Below are 16,101 nucleotides of genomic sequence, written 5' to 3'. Positions count from 1 at the left end.
GTCTGACTTAACTGAACAGTCATGTTTATTCTGTAAAGTTTAGGAAACTGATTGTGTTTGATCAATATCACAACAAAGAACAATTAGTTCGCAGGATTATTTTCATTTTAACAAAATTCCATTCTTCGCATCTTAAGGAAAGACTAGTGTTTGTAAGAAATTGTACAATCAAAACAAATTCATAAAACATCTAAAAAAAAAGAAACATTCAGATTAATTATTTGTCTTGGACTTTGACTCCATGCAGTCTTATTACAAATATCGATGTCAATCAAGCTTCAGCCAACTTGCAAAATACACAAAACTGTTCATTTAAGTCCGACTAACTTGATTTGCTGAAAAACTTAAGTTAGTATCATTTACAAATATGAAGTTGATTCACTAGTCATTTTTAAGTTGCAACAACTGCACAAATCTAAGTAAATACAACTAAAATTTAAGTTGAAATGACAATTATGTATGAAATATACATGAATTAACAACAAACAGTTATATTTACTCACCTTTATCATGGCAATCGGTTTCCCAGATTCATAAAAGTGAGATCAGCTTGTGAGTTTATGATGTAAATGGAACAGGCAGTGCCTTTGTTGCATCTTTATGCACTTTCAGTGTTGGATAGATCACTCCAAAGGTGAAAATTGAAGAGTCCTATTTATGAAAGGTGTTCTCTGTGTAATGACAGAGACTGAGAATGACTCATTATTTAATTTAATTTTGTAAAAATTAATTTATTTTTTATAGCTATATCCTTCTCAACACATTTGAAGTGAGAAATAAGTAATGCAGTTGCAGCTTTAACAACAGCAAAACTACCAAGTCGCATTACTTCCCAAATACACATATTTCCCTAAAATGTTACTATTAAAAACTCCTTTTCATACACAGTGATGTAGTTTTGATGTTATGAAATGCAGCTCCCTTTCACCGCAATTTATCAAGAATTTTTGGATTCCTCATTCACTTAGTTAGAAATTGTCTTTCATAACTCACTGAAAGACTTATCTGTTATTACTAACAATATGGCCACATAAAGAAAGCATCCGGTTACATCATAATCTTTTTCCACTTGAAGGCTCTTTAGGAGCACAACACTGTAACTGGAAGATGAATGATTATCTTATGAAGAGCAGCATTCTGTTAAAATGTCCTCTCAATCTCTAGGGAAAGTACTGGAAGGACTACTGTACTTAATTTTTAACTCGTTTCCATCTCCCTTTTTATTCAGTACTCCCTGCTTTACAACAGTTAAAAAGCAACGTGATAAACATTACTAATTGAAAAGAAACATTCCCAGACCTGCATAAAACTTGAATTACCCCAGTCAGTTGATATTTCTTATAATTATCATATGTTTTCACCGAATTACATGACTTTGATCAACGTTTGTACCTTTGTTAATTTAAAAGGATAGTTCTTTTTTTTAAGTGGGGTTGTATACAGTACCTATCCATATGCATCATCTTACGTACAGTAGATGTCAGTTGGCAGTCTGGAGAAGCAGGCTAGAGTCCGGCATGGAAGTTAGGCAATGTACTGCTGTGGATGGGTCAGTAACAAAACACATTTTACTTACCTAAAAAAACATTATCATTTTACGTGTACACCATATGGAGAAGATTTTCACTGCTTTACCTTTCTGGTGGCTAAATTTTTTTTTGTTGCAGACCTCCATCCAAAACAGCACGTTTCTGAGCTCACATGTTGGATTCCAGGCTGCTTCTCCAAACTGAAGGCGCGCTGACTGACATCTACTGTTTGTAATACACTGTCTAAGGATAAGTACCCCAAACAACCCCACTTTTAAAAATGTGAGCTATTTCTTTAAGGTTTCAAGGAAGCAGTCAAACTGATTATATACCTAAAATGTAGCTGCATAACTGATATTCACTTTAACTCTCTGAAGGTCTTGACCTTAGCAGAGGTGTTTGCAGCAGACTGGGTAATCATTTGAATTACATGTACTAAAGGATTGTTCACTCTGATTCAACACTTCTGCACTCGGTTGATAACAGTACTTGTTTATTGTGTAATCTACTTTGTGGACATGTCCGTCCAGCCCAGTGACCCATGCTTGTGACATTTTACACTTGATCGTGATCTCCCTGATGTTTCTTTATTTATACGTCAAACAAGCCGTATTAGTCAGATTCACACCCAAGGTGGTTTTCCTACCGGTGCTACTAACAGCATGATTCCATTTCATCACCTCTTGAGATGTTTCCTGTGAATACTCATGCACTGAATTTTCGAATGCAGCTCTGCCAAACAGCCAGTAGATGTCACCAATGTTTTCTTTTGTTTTTTGTTTTTACTAATAGTCCAAATTACCATCTCTTATTCCCTGAAAAAGTCAGGTAAACCCTTGCTACTGTAGCACATCTATTCTGTGCACTGTGAATGAAATGCTGCTATTGCATGACACTGTCTTTCCAAAACATGCTATTACAATCCTCTGATTGTACGGATTCTGTAAAATCTCACTATATGATGTTTAGGCTTTATTTTGTAAGAATATTCATTTTGCACCTATTTAATGGTATTTAAAATAGAAATACGACTGACCGTAAAATAAATAAATAAAAAAGCAAAGTGCTGACTACGCCATCGTCATTGTGATTTGGTTAGGTTGACTTATTCCGCCTGTCTGATCCAACTGCTTTCTTAATTACATTAGTTCGCTCCTCAGCGCTTTCATGCAACTGCTGCAACCCACTCCTATTAAATCTGTCAGAGTAACGCTGTTTATTTATGGAAACAAGTGCTGTTTGAGAACATCTCACTCTAAAGTGGGGCTAAGGTTCAAGTGCACTGCTTCATAGGACTCTATTACATCATTTCAATGTCTCCTGGCTGTTTGAAATGCAACTAGATGACAGAAAAATTGGATTTATATTCAAGTGTGTGTGCCCTGACTAGAATAGGTTTTGTGTGAGTCAGAGCTGCTGTGAAAACACTCTTGCTGGCCTTCAGTTTGGCCTCCAAAATCAACAGGCCTTTTCTTGTGAAGGAAAACAAATAGTCTTCCTGTTTCAGTTGTCGGATGATTTAAAGATAAAGTTGATTATCCACTAGCAAAACAGGTTACACTTCAAACATACTGTAGTCCTTAACAGATGGACCAGACAAAGAGAAATATTTAAACCCATTCACATACGGTAAACTGTTATTACACACTGGGCTGTTTTTAGAGCTGACGAATGATTTGATGGATTCTGTGTTTACCAGAGCTTTGGGTTATAGTTTAACCTCCTTAAGGACATCAAGGGTTTAACATACATTTAAAAAATGAATCCTTTCAACCGTGGGAGAGACAGCATGACATTTATTGCTTGAAATCTCTCACCAATCTTGATTTCTTTGACTATGGGAAAATTACAAAATATGGTAATTCGCTTTTTTACAGCTGTCTGGTTAATATGATAGTACAACCACGGAGATATGTACAACTGGAGAATGCAAAATGAGGCAATGAATTAGCATTTTAGCGTTTCTGGTTCCCTTGACCACGTGTTTTTGAAGCCCTGACGAGGACCGGTAGTGGTCGAAACATGTTTTTTAATGGTTTAGCCACTACTTTTGGAGTGCCTGATTTTCCTTCCATTTAATTCAAGAAACCCACTGACTTTGAGACGAGGGAACCAAGAGTGCAGAAATGCAAGCTCATTTCCTGGTTTTAGGACTTGTGTTACACTCTATAGCCTAACACTTAAAACCGGGAAACAGTTAGCTTAGCCCAGCAAGACTAAAAGCGGGATAACAGCAAGCCTCTGCCCATCGGTTAAAAAAAAAAAAACCCTCTGCCTTCCACCACGCCATTACTTTTTTAAATTTTCTGCTAGGTGCCAAAACCAATAGGCTGAACCTCTATGCTCCATTGCTCAGTGTACTTTGCTCTTTGGTTAATCCTAATGAAGTTTGCTGACTCATTTTGTTACAGCCATTTAATCATAGTTTCAATTAATCAGTGTAGCCCGTTTAATACATTGCAAGTCTGAACCTTAATTTTTAGCATTTTTACAACCTGCACATACTATATCATATAGTGATACTATATCACTATATCATTTTAGTGCAATTTGCAGCCAGTTCTCCTTTGGTTTTCTTTTCAACTTACCTTCTTAGCACCAGCTTTTCCTTTTTGTTTTTCTTTACATCTTACATACAGTGCAGTACAGTACAACTCAGCAGGATGCCTGTGATTTCTCAACAGGTCAGGTTTGTGTATGACTGAATCTGTATGGGGTGCACTTGCACATTTACTCCTATACTGTAGAATTAAATTGCCACTTGACAAATCAATGTTTAAGAACACAAAGACAGCCTGTGAGTGTGAGTGCACAGGTCTTTGTACCAGTCCAATGTGGTAACAGTCCGTTGAGATTTTACCCAGCCCTCCCGCTGTCTGAGCCAACAGTTAGTCTATAAAATAAACCTTTCTTTGAATGTCACTTTCTCTCAGTGAACTTAAAAAAATGTACCCAGAACTCAATATCCAAAGCCTTTCTCAGACTCACACACAAAAATTAAAAAAAAAGTGGCAGTAGATATGACATTTGAGTTTTAAATTTTGACATTTAAGTAGGACAATGGCCTTAGGCTCTATCATTACTTGAAAATGGATGAATGGTTTTTGTCATAGTGTTGGAGATGGCAGACTATACTGTATCATATTTGACATACAGCTTGATGTGAGATTTGTGATGCACTGGTTCAAAGAGGTGCACCTGTTATTAATTTCTATCTACTCCGAACATTTCTGGTCCCAGATGGGGCTTCAGTGGCCTTGGTGAAGTGGCTGGTAAAAGGAAGTCATAAGGAGCGATAGGGCACGTTTCATCTTGCTGCATATTTCTTTGCGTCTTCCTCTTCAAATATAGAGTGCGGGTTTCTTTTGGCAACCAGAAGTGGAGTGCAGAAAAACTGGGGAGTTAAGAGCCCTACCTTTGATCCTACTTCTATGAATACACAAAGAGGACAGGTATGGAGGCCAAAAAATTAGTCATTCACGAATAAATAAATAAAACCGAAATAAATAAAAGAAAGAATAGGTGAATTCTAAAATAAATAATTCATAAGTAAAGGTAAACAATTAAACAGGACAAAAATAAATACTAGTCTAAGTAGTTGTACTTGGGATGTTTGTTTTGGTAAATTTTGCTAAATAAATGAAATCAGACTGGGGGGGGTTTGGTTGAAGAAACATTTTATTATTACAATCAAAAATTGAATTTTGAATTTGAATTTGAATAGAAGCAAAAGTCTCCCATATAAAAATAAAGATGAAATAAATAAAGCTAAAATAAAGGGGAGATTCTCTATCAGTTGCAGGGTTTTTTTTTTACACATTTATTTATTGATACTTAAGTAATTTTTCATTCTTCATACCTGAGAGAGTAAGGCAAGGAAATTGAGATACAACATGATTCGATGCCCCCGCCAAAAAAGGAAAAAGAAAACTGCAGAAAGAAAATAATATCAGGTATTATTGTCTCCCCGCCTCTTGAGTGTTGTGTGCGTCTACATCCATATGCAGTGGACGAGAATAGTTTGCATAATAAAAGAGGTGATGTCTCCATGTGCCCCTTTGCAACAAAACAGGCTGATGATGCTATTATGGACTTGCCAGACGACCTCATCATCACCATTGTTTTCATCGCAGGCTGGCCTGTACCTCCGATGTGAGCAGATATCATGGAGTCATTATTACTGTTTGACCCTTTGTCTTGGGAGGGGAAAAACAGGGAGAGGCATGCACTTCTGTGCCAAGTTATTGAACAGCTGAGAGTACAGACAACAAGACTCACTGTTGTCCACCTTGTATATGAAGGTTAACCTCAAGTTCTGATGTTAAATTGCTACCGCTTTATCCTGGACTTGAGTGCTGAGATTTAGTGCCATATGATGCTCTAGGTTAGGGCTGCCCAAACTGTGGCCCACGGGCCAAAGGTGGGCACCCCACGCTCAAAGTGGTTCCAGCATGACAAAAACATACTCATGCACTTTGAATTTATTTTTTATAGTGGATGAGTCTGAAATTTTTAGGGACAAAAACACCTTGAAAAAGAAAAGTTACATATATTTATTTGTACATTGGCTTTCTGTCCAGGGGTGAAATGGGAAGATCAAAATCAGTCTTGTGTCTGCTCTAAACCTGCTCCAATCAATACTTTTATTTTAACAATAGATCAACTGAGTGAAAATGTGAAAGGGCTTGCTTACAGTTTATGTTGCCCCACCATCTCTTCCTGTTGTTCTTCCAGAGTATTATTCAGCCCGTCATTCTGTACTGTTCCACCTGCCTCTTTAACATGTTATCTGTCACTAACAGGCCCAAAGTCACACGCATAACCAACACCGATGCCAGGATAATTGGTATCTTCACACCCAACCTCACAGAGCTAAACGTCAGGGCCATTGCACGCATTGCCACTTCAATGGAACAAGACATCACTCACCCACTCAATCTCCATCTCACCCTATTGCCCCCTGGGCACAGATACAGAGCACTGAGGTGCAGTAAGTCCCACAGAGCTCGATCCCTGCGGCCATAGCTGCCTTTAATAATAGGCCTCACTGAACAGGCCTGAGTGTGTGCCCCTGTCTGTGTTGCTACTGTGCTGTTTGTCCATGTTGGTTATAGTGACTTTTACAAAGAGGCAATAGGGCTGTACTGAAGTCTCTCCTTTACATTGCCTCTGCACTTTCACACAGAACAAAACGATGTCTGTATCATTCCGCTCCAGTGTGTGATTATACACTGCATCAAGAGACGCTTGACAGGTGTGAAGTTTAACACACTAGCATTTGGTTTGCCTCTGATATAGGCATATAATATATGCCGGGCACTCTTTAAACGATAGCAATGACATATCATGTCAATCACAATTACACCTTCTCTGACGGCTGATCTCGTCTTCTGCTTGGAGGTTAAGGAGCTCCCGAATCTTAGTTTTCCAAGGTTGTGGACACTCACTGCTGCTGTTCCTCCTCTTTGAATTAGCCAATAATCTAATAACTGCTTTTTAAATCTCACAGAGTGGGTCAAACACATAAACACATCGTCAAAACGTGACCCCCCATGGTCAGGTCTTTCCAGCTTTACCTTTTACACAGACCCTGTTACTGTACTGTTACTACTTTCTGCCCTTGCTCAAAGGCAAAACCACTCTGTCCCCCCTCTCTGCGATTGGATCTTATGTACAGAGCAGCGAGGTGGCATGACGGCGTGATATTCCCACCTTAAACAGGCAGTTTAAATGCAGCTACTGTGTGTCATTGAAAAGGTTACATAATGTTGTCTGTGGGTATTATGTGCTGCTATATTTGCTGTCTTCTGACAATGCAGGAAAAAATCATCTCCCCTCTGGGACAAAATTACAAGTCTCCAACAAGGATTCATTTAATTTAAGATTAGCTCTAATAAGAATTTAGTAGGGTTTAAATTAAATTAACTGTTTAAACAGCTGCTTTTCTATAACCTAAATTCCACATTTTTGCTTGTTAGAAAAAAAAGTTGCTAGCTTAATGGTACTTGTGGTGGCTTAGCAGAGAGGCCGAGCAAATATGAAAAAAAGATCATTTTTATATTATCAACTGCAGCTGTAATCAGTAAAACAACCTATGGGGCTTATTTTGTCCATTAATAAAAACCACAAAAATAGCTGCAAACCAAAAACATTATCATTCCAACTCTAGTAAATACATTTTCAGTTTGCAAAGCATTCTGTACTCAATTTTAATTATTAACGACAATTAATATTTTTTTTCCATGAATAATTAATCTGGAAAGTAAAATAAACAACAATTTTTAAAATCAAATGGTGACAGAGTGCATAAAAAAGCAATAAATAGAAGTTTTGCATCAAAAATGATTCCTGTGGAAGGATCCCCCTGTACCCCCCTACTGAGATTTGGGCTAAGCCCCCAGTGTCCTGAAATTCTAGAACCTCCAATGTGCAAACATGTGATTTGCATCCAAAATCAGAGCCTCAGTGTAACTGTATTGTCTGTTTTTTGGGGTTTTTTTTAATTCTTGTTTTTTTCTGAGCATTTGCAGTTATCCATTGCATTTCTTTATTTACAGTGACTGGTCAAATATTCAGGAGGCAGGTATTCTGGTGTGGTTCTGCTGCTCTGTTGTCAGTCGCATCCTGACAGGAACCCTGGGATGTGACCAGTAAGCCATGTGTCATAAGACCTCTGTCCCGATGTGTGTTGTGAATGTGAAACACTGATTTTTTTAAGTAATCAACAACATTGATTTGTGCTGCAGATGTTTGTAATAAAGACTCTGTTGGTTTGGTACTTTTTGTTTCTGTATGTTAAACCAGGCTTGTGGAGAAGTCTCATGATAAAGTTGCTCTTGCTATGTTAGCCATATGTGAAAATCGTGTAATATTCTGCATCTAATAACAAGCATTTTCTATCTATTATGCTGAACCAAATGCAAGTCCATTTTGTGTCTACTTATAAATTCAAATATAATGAATCTCAAAAAGGAATTTAGATGTTTATATGCACAAGTTAGGATAAAATATGTGCAGTCTTACCTCATCACATGAGAGTCACTATCATTAGCCTTCAGCTACATGGAGTGCCAAAACCTGTAATAGTTTTGGACTTGTCTTGCAGGTGGCCTTTGGCATATTGACAAATTCATTTGCAGGTGGAAGCAAAGGAGAAAGGTTACAGTCACTCTGTAACAGCATCAAAAGGAGTTCAGTTCTCCCTGCCGAGCACTTCCTATCCCAGGATAGCCCTTGCTGGCAAACTGTGCTCCCATTACTGCCTGCTGGTAAAATGTATATATAAATTTACAACTGGAGCCCTATAAGGAGTAAAGAGATTTTCCTTTTTAGAGCTGAAACTTCTCCTGGTTAGAAATCTTTCATCGTTAATTGTTCAGGAGTGTTTTTTTTTTTTTTTTACTAGGAGCTGGATTATCTGCAGAGATCTCCTCCTCTCCAAGTCAAATGGACCAAGTGAGTAAAACCAGTAAAAACACCAAATTAAATACTTTCATGTTACAAATCAATGTTTTTACAACACTGTTGCAGATGGTTGCATGGTTGCAGTGGCTGATGCAAAAACATGAATGGCTATATCTAGAGCCAGTGTTTGGTTTGTCCTTCCCCGCTGCAACATGGTGATCTCCATAAACGAGGACCTGTCTCTTATGCAGTTATAGAATCTCATTTTAAGGTAAGGGAAATAATTCTCATTTTCAGTCCTACACACTGTGCATTTAAATAAAAGCAACATAGACCTACATGTACCACAAAAAAAGCGTAAGGCTGATAAAACTGTGTTGCCTCATTGTAGATCAGGCCCTCAATGATTTTGACCCTCTTCAAACCCAGCCTTGCCATTAAGAGGTCCTGTTCCTCTTGATAAGAAGGTGTAATGCCACTGTTACTAGGTAACAGATATACCGACGAAATGAAAGATCTCCACACTCTGTGGCTTTTGAGGGGTTTAGCAGAGAGACACTGCTTTCTTTCACCTATGCCATTTATTTAGAGCATGACTGGAAGCATTACTTGTTTGAAATGTAGTGGTTCTACACTACTTCCTAATTTCATGTGTGTGAATGTGAGTGTGCATGTGTGAAAGCGAGAGAGAGCATTATCTCTCAATTACTGCAAAAATGTGTCTGAATTTTGCCTGTTAAAAAACAACTTATTTTGACTTCCAGAGGCTACTTTATATGAGACTTTGGATGAAAGAAAGCATTGTTACATTTATTGATCTCCCCTGTCATTCCATTTGGATGCAAGTCCTTTACATTTTTACATTTCCTTTACATTTAACATTGTAGCTCTTAAATTTGAAATAATAAAAAGTTGGGGGTTGCAGTTGTTGTTGGATGGTTTGCAAGCCCACATTTCACTCCTTACAGTGATTGACTCTGTGGCCTCTTGTGTCTGAATTATTAAATGCAAAATGATTGTTATTTGAATATAGCTGTAATCAGAAACTGTACCCAAATTGATATGGAAAAATGTGCCCATTTTCCAGTTAAGTCCCCACGATTTATTGTCTCCAGGGAGCAGCTACAGAAATTGTCATAAGATGACATCATCACCACAGTTCACTTCTCCATTACCATTCAGCTTAATGAGCTACTTTTCAAGATCAAATAGAATCTCTATCAGCTCTATCTAAACAATGAGGTCTCCTAGAAAATTATGGATTGCTTTCTCCTGGCGGAGTGAATCTCTTTGCCATAACTGTCACTTAGTTTAATAATGTAACAGGCTGGACTGCCATGAAATTTAGAGTGGTTATAAAACTGCCTGAAGCTATGTCTGAAAGATTTTAGTGGACACTGTAGCAAGTATTTTTCATCACCAAGTATCATAAAGACATACAGTTGAAATCTGTTTAAAGATCGATTTAGCACCAGGAATGAGCCTTAAAACCATGAAATGAGTTAGCATTTCAGCACTCCTGGTTGAAGGTTGAAGGTTGAAGGTTTTTTGAATGGGTTTTTGATTAGATGTCCAAAACAAATTCTGTGGTTAACACAAGCTATGAGATTTCAAAGTTTTGCGCCACAACATAAAATGCATCACTAAATATACCACTTGCAAACTTTTAAAAAGCTTTTATGTGTCTTGTAAAAAGGCAGTTGTTAACAAGTGGCTAAATGAGACCACATAACGTCGTTAAGGTGAATCGCACCAAAGTCTTTGTGGTGGTGTTGTTGAGTCATGTGACTGTAATTCATTTATAGCCTAATGTTAGCTTATTACTTCAGATGATTGCATTTAGGCTTCAAAACTCCTACAAGTGTTGTTCATTTGTGAAGATTATCTTATTGACAGACAAAGCAGTTCTTGTTTGCTAGACAGGTTGTCTCAGCAAATAAAACATGCTAATGATATTAGCATAAGCCTATAACATTTTAAAATGCATAAATGAGCCTGTGTAGCAGCTAGCAGCGTTTCCCTTTATTTGCAAGAAGTCGGGAACAACAGCAACGTTTAACAAAAGAAATGTTCGACTCCATCAAAACTCACAAGGTTCTCCGAAAAAATAATTGCCCAATTTTCACTCCTGTTTTTATTTTATAATTTGCCTGATGGACTTGAATAAGTGAATAATTGACCGTTTATTACTGTTGTCAGGAATAATGATTCATCAATGCAAATGATTTGTTTTTTGGCCAAATTTGACATGTTTGTCCTGTATAATGTGTTCAAGAACCACCAGAAATCTGAAAATCCAACAATAATTTCTGTTTATATTGTTTCTGACGATGATAAATGGCATAGTTTTGGCGTTATTTTTTGTGATTTTAGAGGAGATATTTTAATGATGAGACATGTAGATTAAATTATTTTAATTAAATATTACTATTTTAAACTCACATTTGGTTTTGTTTTCTGACGGGAGCGTATGTCCCATATAATGTCCTCAAGGACCACCAGGTATCTGAAAATCCAACGATAATTTATGTTTTGTAGTTTCTGTCTATGATAAATTGAATTACTTTGACGTTATTTTTTGTTACTTCAAAAAAGAGATTTTGATGATCATCTGGGCGATTTAAAAAAAAAAACATGAAGATAAAATATATACAAAATAAAGCCATTTAAAGTTGAATGCCCCTCCCCAGTTTTTTCCCCAGTGCTTAAAAAATTATTTGACATGCCTCACTCTTTTTGCACCACCCCCTGCCCTCTCATAAATAATGAACACTCCCTAAAAAAGGCTACTTTGTGGTGGCTTTATTCTCCTCTCATTTTATTGTTTCAAAGCTTTGTTTCCACTGATGGAAATGGTTTTCAGATTACAGAAAATACAGGATGCTTGCATCGCCATGACGTGTAGTTACATTGATGAGGTGCTTGTCAGGTAGACAATGGTGTCAATGAGGTATAAACCCTACCATGTAATTTGGCTCTTTCTCATGGCAACAGGACATCCAAATGTGCATTTTTAGATCAGAATAAGAGTTGCTCAAGTTAAGATGCATGAAGTTTTAAACCTGATCCCATAGCACTATACCACCTAGAAACTGTGTGTGTGTGTGTGTGTGCATGTGTGTTTGTGTTTGTGTTTGTGTTTGTGTGTGTGTGTGTGAGAGAGAGAGAGAGAGAGAGAGAAGGACAACACTTTTATCAACAGCTCTCTTTCCTCATGGCCTTGATCTGTGTATCTGACAGCAGTTGTGTCAGGAGGCATTAATCAGGGACTTTAGGGAAAAAGTAACCTGATTTAACCAGCACATTGATTTCCTGATGGCCTTATTGACCTCTGATGAAGACCAAAACAGATAAATAGGAAGAGAAAATGAAGATGAATGAGGAAATAGAAAACAGAACAAAAAATAATAGAAAAAAAACAACCCATAAAAAGCCATTTTCCTAAATGTCACCGATAGACGAAACACCGACAGATGAATACTTTGCGGGGCTACTAAATAGACACTTACTCACTCACACAACATGACTGACACCCATGGGAGGTCCAAAGCAATTCGGGGGGACATGATTGATGCCGTGCAGCCATGGAAAGGGGCAGGCACAGCAGGGAGGCAGCTCTGAGGGCAGTCCCCCTGTGGGCTCCTCTGGATATCTCGACAGGATGATGGAGAAAAATCGCCTTATCACTCTCGCTCATCACCTCACTGGGTGAGAACACATTTAACAGTGAATGAGAGCCATTGCAAACATAATGAGGCACCTGGCAAGCACTCTAATAGCAGACTTTCATCCAATTTGGCCATAGCTGTCATCAGCTCGACATAACAGCGAGTCTGTATGGAGTGAGAAAAGTGTTTTCTGGGGGGCCCATATGTGTTTGTCTCTGCTTTGGCATTGTCGTGATGTTTTGTATTTACATATTTTTTGTGATGTAGCTGATGTTTTAAACCAGAATACATGTGTACTAAAAATTTAGTATGCACATTTCCAATACGTTTTAATGCAATTTTCACTTCTTTCAAATCTGGGAAAATTCACTTTACAGCAACTCAACTCTTTGAAACCACTGGCTTGATTGCTTTCAAAAACATGAGAAGAAGGCAATGGGCAACTTAAGATAAAATGCCTCCGAAAGTAGCAAGAAAAAAGTAAAAAGTACAAGAAAATTGCTTGAACATTAGTAACAAAAACAAACAACAACAGAGAAACAGGGAAATTTAAAAAAAAAAAAAAAAACCAAAGAAACAAACAGAAAAAAACAGGGAAATGCCCTAAAAAATTGCGTTTTTAAAAAATTATATTTTAAAATATCTGCAATTCTGTAAAATAAAATATAATATGTATATAAAATGTATTGTCATTAGAAATGTAATTCTCTAAAAATGTTCCCTAAACATTCCCTCTAAACCTACTAATTTCTTTAAAGTTATGGGACAATTCATACCAAGCTGCTCATTGCCTTTTTTCTCATTTATCTATTTTCTTTCTTCTAAATTTAAAATCTAAATCTAAATTTTTTGAAAGAAAATGCACAAAAAAATTGCATGGGGTTCAAAAGTTTAACCCTTTGAAAACTGATAAAACAGTTTTATTTCTTTCAAAAACATGGGGAGAGGGCGATGGGCAACTTAGGAAGACTTGGCCCAAAAATTAGAAAGAAATTAGAAAATTACCTAAAAAAACAAGCAAAGAGAAAAAGTAAAGTAAAGTAGTAAGTAAAAATCAACAAAAGAAAAAAAAAGGAAAGAACATCAAATTTAAAGATGTACTGTGTTGAAGAAGAGATATAGCACAGAGGAATATAAGTGTGTTTTGTTTGATTTTTTTTTTTTTTAACTCAGGCAAGATATGACACTGCAGTCAGACTTGATTGCCACCTAGATTTGCTAGAAAACGACTGTATTTTGCATTTTTGCCAGCAGGGCGCAGCCATCTATCAAAATGTTAGCTGGTGACATCATTGGGTTGGTTGTCTTCTATGAGCATTGAGAACGACATAGTATTTGTGATTGCTTTAATAGTTTTAACTTAATAAGAGTTGATACCACAGAGGTTGAGAGTTTTGATGAGATACAAAGAGCCAAAGTTTAAAAACCACCTGCCTTTTTGAGCCAGTAAGACCAAATATAGTGATAAGACCTACTCCCATGGAGTTGGTCGTCAGCGGAGAAAGTGAAGAGCTGCCTTACCTTGAGTGACGTTACATTCAGTGTCAGGTGTCTGCGGCTGACAACCCGCACAAAACACTTCTCCACACCAAATCAAAGAATAGCTACATGTAGGCACAAAATTTGTGATTTTGATACAGCTGGTTTTAATAAAGAGGTATTGGCAGATATATTTTCTATATTTAGCCTGTTTATTTTGTGATTGTCCCTCAGCTCGCTTGCCTCGACACTGCTCTGTTTTATTTCTGTCTGCAGAGGCTGGACCTGAAGGCAGCACAGTCAGTGACACGGGACTCAGCTGGGCCTACAACTTGGATAAGATCTCTACAAACAGACTCCTGTGGCATTCATTTTTACTCAAAATCCATGCAGCGCGCACTCACATCATTGTACTATTTTCTGCAATTTTCAACAACAAAAAATATTTATAAGAAAATATTTTTGCACAACTTGGAATTTTTACTTCTGTATATAATGACTTGTTTCTTCACTACTTAACTTTGAGAGTTAAGTCTACAAACATTAATTATTTTAATTAACATAAGTTTGAATTTGTGATTGTAAATTCCAAAATAATTTGAAGTAGACAAATTCATTTAATGACACAGACTTCTTTAAACATACATTTTATTTAATTTAATTGATTCTAAGATTTTACAGGGTAGAGATGTCTGGTCAAAGAGGAGGAGGAGGAGGAGAAGGTTGGTTTTCCTTTCCTCCACAAAGGAACACACTCTATATTTTTCTTAATATTGACATTTTTACAGTTGTGGATTGGTATTAATAGTTTGCCTGTGATGTTGCAGTCTCATACTTTCCATGCTTTAATACATTTACACATAGTCTAATTATGACACAATGGGCCCCTGGGCCTGGACATGTGGGAGGCCCCCTTTGTGTGTAATGTCTTACTTTGTGCATGGCTGGTATTTGTAAAGACAAGCTTAGATCATCCCTCTCATCACCTCGTGTATGCATTAGCTATCCCTGTACCAGCTCATTATACACTACACTGAGCAGACACCAGGCTGTACACACACTCATTATGGTTTTTTAGCAAAAATAACAAGTAAAACTAAAGTGTTGATGTTTGGAAATTATCCTCTACTTCTTGTAAACTGACTGCCTACTGAGTTCTGTGTTACTGTGTCTGTAGACCAAAAAAAGGCAAATTTGTCATGGAGACATACCAGCTGAGGAAACATTAAGAAATAGATGAGTCTGAAATGAGGTTCACAGGTTTCACTTTGTCATGTAGCTCATGTGCAATGTAAATAAGAAAAGAACCAATTTTTTATAACAACAAACAAACAAACAAACAAGTAAATGGCCTGAAAAAAGAGCTTAAAATAATAGTAATTCTGTAAAATGTTTTCATAAATGATAATGATACTTATAAATGCAGCTCCCAATAGAGTAAAAAAATAAATAAAAATCAGAATCTAACAACTTTTTGCAGTTTGTGGGAAATGTATTGCAAAGTTGTTTATTGCCCTTTTGTCTCATTTTTTTCAAAAGAAAGGGAAGCCATTTGCCATTTTTCAATCAAGGTTAAAATACTTGTGAAGGCCTCTAAACGGAACACAAGAAAAGTGAGTTCCATCCATCCAGTTTTCAAAGGGTTAAAGGCACCAACAATAACTATATCAATTATTATAAATATGTAGCTGCTGGGACACTTAAATCTGCTCCCAAGTACCTTTACATTGACTTTTTCTTGTAGCTCATTTATTCTGGGTTTCAGTTAAAAATAAATAAATTTTATGTTTAACATAAATAATGTTTTCAAAGGTTTTAAGCTTGTTCAGCTCAGCATAAACACATTCTGCAGCTTTAAAAAGTGTGGTTGCGGCATCAATCAGACTACAACCTATTTGTGTATTTTTTAAAGTGTATGTATTAGGTTAGTTACGCTGCTGTCGAGTTTTTCTGAAATGTGATTGGTTGGTGGGCGGGTGCTGGAGGGAAGCGTATGTGGTAGAGCGAGCGCTCGAGCGATG

General features: G+C 37.0%; 1 long non-coding RNA gene across 1 annotated transcript; it reads left to right on the top strand.

The window, feature by feature from the left end:
- Positions 1 to 7,340: 7,340 nt before the first annotated feature.
- On the top strand, positions 7,341 to 15,550 carry LOC148186364 (uncharacterized). Its single transcript, XR_015775044.1, has 3 exons — positions 7,341 to 8,984; positions 9,060 to 9,204; positions 14,357 to 15,550. It is a non-coding gene; the product is annotated as an uncharacterized LOC148186364 (long non-coding RNA).
- The last annotated feature ends 551 nt before the right edge of the window (positions 15,551 to 16,101 follow it).

Source organism: Plectropomus leopardus, chromosome 19 (assembly GCF_026936395.1).
Source record: "Plectropomus leopardus strain MGB_pleo_1.0 chromosome 19, ASM2693639v1, whole genome shotgun sequence".
Classification (NCBI taxonomy): Eukaryota; Metazoa; Chordata; class Actinopteri; order Perciformes; family Serranidae; genus Plectropomus; species Plectropomus leopardus.
Note: the sequence above shows the minus strand (reverse complement) of the source record. Positions and strands in the feature narration are given on the sequence as shown.